Raw genomic sequence first — 5,315 nt, 5'->3', positions numbered from 1 at the left:
TCACAACGCCGGATTACCTCCAAGTGCAAGTGGGGCTGGAAGAGTGTCCCTAGGAGAAGGTATTAGAAAGGCTCAGAGCAGTGTCTGTGATGAGGGCCCCGGCCAAACTGCAGGGGAACTAGTGAGTCAGCGAGGGATCAAGGAGACAGCAAGCGACTGTATAATGAAGGGTGGCTTGCAATTTCACGAATGTGTTTGTTATCAAGAAGCGATTGCCAGTTAATACGTTTCTAATTTTAATGTCTTTTAAAAATTATCTTAGCTGGTTTTGGGTGGTGTGTAGGATTTGAGAGCTGCTTCTGCTGCCAAAAACATGGAGACTTTGTCCTGAGTCCCATGCTTAGTACTCCGATGTCCCAACTTGAGCTAAAGAAGCCGCCCTGGGTTCCTGGCCACGGCGGCCTGCGCGCTGGTATTTTACGTCTCATCACCAGAGGATTAATTGATGACATCACTGTGGAACCTCCCAGTGTTGGCTCCGTGACTGATGAACATGGGCCTCGGAGGCCTGCAGGTTTCTTGGCCTACAGAGCAAATGGACGATATACTATGAAGGACTGCAGACAGCTTCCTGTTTACAATGGGAGGTTTAGGTTTCACAATCCTGGGCCGATCCAATGCAGCAAACGTTCCAAAACTCAATAGATTTCTTGTTCTATTCGTTGGATTTGTGTCCTATTGAGTTTTTCATGGCTAGAGTATTCATGAGAATGAAACTGCCGGGCTATCTGAATGTTAGCCTGCCTTTTGAGAAGAAATCAGTGGATAATGGATTTGCTCCTGTTAATGAAGTTTTAAAGGCTGTATCAATCCTCTAACATGAAATGTGGGAAAGAATGAAAAGCAGCAGAAAAAGAAGCATCTGTGAAAAGATAGGAAACATTAAAGCTTGGACTAGAATGCTTTCTGCGTATGGAAGAGATAAGCTTATCACAGTGTTTTTGTCCTGCTGACCTATGGTGACATACTGACGATGTTAACTGGCATGTTCTTAGTTTTTTGTTTCTTAAAGAAAATATGCTCCATTTCTACAACTATGCTACTAAAAACAATGATCTTTCTTACAACGCCCTTAACGTTTTTTGGAGATGCCATTTCTGATTTTCAGAAGTTAAGGTAAAATCAGGAAGCAAGATCCCATATGCTGAGAACCCTGGATGGCTGATCAACTTTACCTATGGTGCTTTGCCTTTAAACAGTGGGTGGTAGTACATGACTTCAGACGTGTATCTAAGACTGTTTCCTCAACAGTAAGAAAGGAGCAGAAATAAATAATTTTTTTCGAATTAAAAAAAAATTACCTCTGAACCTATCAATGAAAACTGAAGCACCTCTCCATTGCTTTGCTGTCTCCTTCCTTAATGCAGAATTGGCCACAACAAACACTGCGGGCCTTTCTGTTCAATATTTGACATTATGGATTTTCCTACATTTCCTTTGTCTACAGACACTCTTCCAGAGCCATATGGCCTGCAGAACCACCTAGAAAGTGAAGAGGAAGCAGGGGCCCTCCATCCCTCCTGGAGACTGGGTGGCCCTGCCTGGGGGCCTTCGCGCTAGATGTGCCCATTGCCTAGAACCCTCCCTTGTGGTGTCTCCCTAGCTAACTTCTCTCCTCCCTCGAGTCTTCCACCATCACAGTAAGACCTACTGTGACCATCCTGTAATACTGCAGCTGGCCCCCTGCCCCCAAACTGCAGGGGCTCCTATTTCCCTTTCCCTGCTCTATTTTGTTCTTTTTTTCCATAGCAACTGTCACTAGCAACTGTCCATAGCAACTGTCATAGCCACTAAGCAAGTAATACTACTTATGCATTATCTTAGGTGTTTGCTGCACATTTCCCCCCTGACTACTATATGGCAAGCTCCTTGAAGGCAGGCATCTTTATTTTGTCCTCTGACTTATTCCAGGTGCCTAGAGCACGTGTGGGCATCTAGCAGGCCCTCCATTCATATTTTTGGAATAAAAACAAGGGAGTTCTCCCAGGTGGCTGTGACTCCTTCATAAAACAGGAAGGGCTTTTGCCAAGCCTTGGAAGATGGGCAGGCTTTCCATAGGAGAAACAGGGGAGACAACCAGGTAGGGGAGCAACATGAGCAAAAATGCTGGAAGAGAGGAGGAAGGAAATCATTTGGGAAGCAGTGAGTAGACCGATTTGGTGGTACCCAGGGTGTGTGACATCAAATACCAGGATAAGAGGTGTGGATTTTCTTTCATAGACAATGGGAGGGAAGCGAAGGACTATGGAACGGGTTCTGAGCAGGGAAGGTACTTGATGCCCGTAATATTTTAGGAAGATGAATCTGGAGGTGGAGTGCCTTCGGGTGGGAGTGGCCCCTTCTGGGAGATTTTTCTAGATCCCCACCCCCTGTGTCCCCCACCTCATGAGCCCTCTCCATCAGTCTGAGGATTTTCTGTGCCCCCATTTTCTTTGTGTTCTCGCTGCTCCTTACTAAGCAGAATCAGAATCTGAAGGTGTGTTGCACAATCTTCGATTTGGAGGGAGGCAGCTTTAGCTCTGCCTACTCTCCTTTTTCTAGGTGAAACTGGGGGAGCCATTACCCATGGCCTCTGGTTAGAAATGGCATGCAGCACTTGGAATCCTTCCTCCTGCTTCTCCATCTTCAAATTCATGCCATGTTCCCCAAGAGGGATGAGTGAAGGCTTTGAGATTTCCCTAAGCAACACTGAAATTCCAAAGGAGGAAAGGCACAGAAGACCTTTGCCCGGTACCTCAAGAACGTGGACAAATTTAGAGCTGGAGCCTTGTGTTACAATTGCAAGTCAAACTCCAAGAGGGGTAACCAGCTTATTAGCGCAGGCACCTGGAAACTGACTTTTCTGCCATCTCTCCAAGCACACACACACATGCATGCACGCACACACATGTGTGCACGCTCTCACATGCACACTCTACTGGGCCGTAGAAAGATCAAGGCCAACTGCAAAGCACCCATTCCCCAAGACTCCTAATTTATATTGGGAACTAGCTGTAAAGCTCCTCCTGGCCCCCAGCCTTCCCTTGCAATGATAAAGAGCATGTCACATCACACTAAATGTGACACTTAATCAAAACCCATCTTCTTTAACAAATCCTTAACCTCCAGCACAGGAGAGTCACCAAGGCCAAGGGACGAGACAGGGAGCCGACTCAGGTGGCACACGCTTTGATCAAGAAGATACAGATTTCCTTTTATTTCACTTTCATCAGAGTTGTAAAATTCCAGATCTGTCCCCTTTTTGATTTGACAACAGCACATTTCAGTAGAGGTTGACACCAAAAAAAGACCAGGACTTGTTCTCTCTTCAACTGGGAGTAGGCGATAATTTCTCTGAATCCTCTTCAGTAATGATCGCCAGAGCTTCTGATCTTCCCATAAGCAAGTTTTGCAGGGAATGTGGTTAAACTGAAGCGCAAACCTGGCTGGCATCTGGTTCCTTTCTTAAGTGGTATCTAAATACCCTTAATCTATCGGCCCTGGAAAAGACCTCCCCTTCTCTGCTTCCTTCCCTCGGTCTTTTTTTCTGAGACTTAAATCCTCGAGTGAATTCTTTCGCCAGATTTCTGGGGCAGGAAATTTACTTCCCTGGCACTCAGTACGTTAGAAACTTCTGGGGTTCCAGCAACCGTTCATTTCTATAGCATGGCCCATGGCTTTTCTCATGACCTATGTGGGATTTTGTTTTTAAATTATTTAATCACTAGCTAGTTCCCAATAGAACATATTTCCATATTGAATTTCCATATTGAATTTCCATATTGAATCCTAATTATGGATGATGTAGGTGTTATGAATCAGAAAGATTTACTTCTGCTTCCGAAAAACTTTCCATCTTGAATTATGATGACATAATAGTAATAGTAATGGTAGCATGTGACAGGTGGCTACAAGAATTCCAAAGCACAGATCGTTCATGCTTCCAGTAAGTATTAAGCATCTACCATGTGGCAGACCCTGTTCTAGATACTGGGATACTGCTCTGTACAAAATGGATAACATTCCTGCCTGCAAGGTGCTTATATTCTAGTTGGGGCTGGGCTGAAAATGGGGCAACATTTTCAACTTTTGTATATTTGGCTTTGAATGGCTTACAACTTTATCCATTGACCTTCCCCAATCACCTTTTGTAGACTGAATTTGGACTTTCATGTACCCACCAACAAGTGAAATGTCTGAGCTATTGCGTGATGTCACACCAGCCCCATTTGTGTAGTGTCAGTACCCTTATTATTCACTAAAAATGAGCAGAAATTTGAAAAACGAAAGTGTATAAGTTCTTGTGAACTTATTATAATTGAGACAAAGATGGAAACCACTAGAAAGGAAAAAAGGAAAATGAGAGAACCTATTTAAAATGTTGTAGGAATATCACATATTGAGTCTCACAAAGTAGAATGTATTTTTTGTTTCTGTGAGAGTAGTCTTCCTTATAACATGTGTTAGCAACAGTTTGGGCAGGTTCTCGGCAACAGCACTCTCTAGGCACCACCTCTACACGGGCAGGCCTTTTTCTACTCAGGAGGGCTGGGTCTGCGGCAGGGACCCAGAAAGGACCAGGCATGGCCCGGCACCAGGAAAATGCACTTACCTTTTACTCAGGACTTAAAGGAAAATAGAATATCCAGCATATTTCAGAGCAGGAGGAAAAAGATGGTTTTCTAGAAAGGACTGCATTTCAGCCAGAAAAAGGAGATCAGAAACTAGCAAAGAATCATCTCCTTCCCAAGACCAGGTTAAGGCTAAAGATTGTAGACTAACCTGGAATGGGAAGGTAGAAGCTGGGAAGGTGGCAAGGGCCAGAGCTAGGAAGAGAGTAAGTGTCACACCTGCTTTGACTCTTCTAAGTAGAGGCCTCACCCGCTTTGCCCCTGGAGGAGAGGAGACAGGCAGAAGATTAGTCCTGAATACAAGTCTGTGAGGGAGTCAGCGCAGGACGACAGTCAGCACACTGATGGGATGGTGTGGAATGTTGGGAGTGAGGGCAGCAAGAGCCATCTGAAGCTGGAACAACCAGAACTTTACTTTGTGGTTCCAGTGGCTTATGATCTGTGTCCTACTTTCCCTCCTGCAGGCCCCAAACTGCTCATGTAGCAATGCAGCACACACGGAAGGAAACCACAGCCCTAAAAGCCAGCAGGAGCTGGAGCGAAGGAGGCTGCATTTGTCCTGGGAGACAAGCTCCCTCCACTTCTGACCTGGCAGACGAGCTGGGAGGTATGCTACAACCCCTGGTCAAAGCTTATAAGGGTCATCTTCCACTGGCCCCTCTCTGTCATCTCCCCATTATATCTGAGACCTGACTCCTGGTTTGA

General features: G+C 45.2%; 1 pseudogene; it reads left to right on the top strand.

The window, feature by feature from the left end:
- The first annotated feature begins 301 nt into the window (after positions 1-301).
- On the top strand, positions 302-5,068 carry LOC117200498 (oligosaccharyltransferase complex subunit OSTC-like; annotated as a pseudogene).
- The last annotated feature ends 247 nt before the right edge of the window (positions 5,069-5,315 follow it).

The sequence above is a fragment of the Orcinus orca genome, chromosome 7, assembly GCF_937001465.1.
Source record: "Orcinus orca chromosome 7, mOrcOrc1.1, whole genome shotgun sequence".
In the NCBI taxonomy this organism is placed as follows: domain Eukaryota; kingdom Metazoa; phylum Chordata; class Mammalia; order Artiodactyla; family Delphinidae; genus Orcinus; species Orcinus orca.
This window is presented reverse-complemented; position numbering and strand designations above follow the sequence as displayed.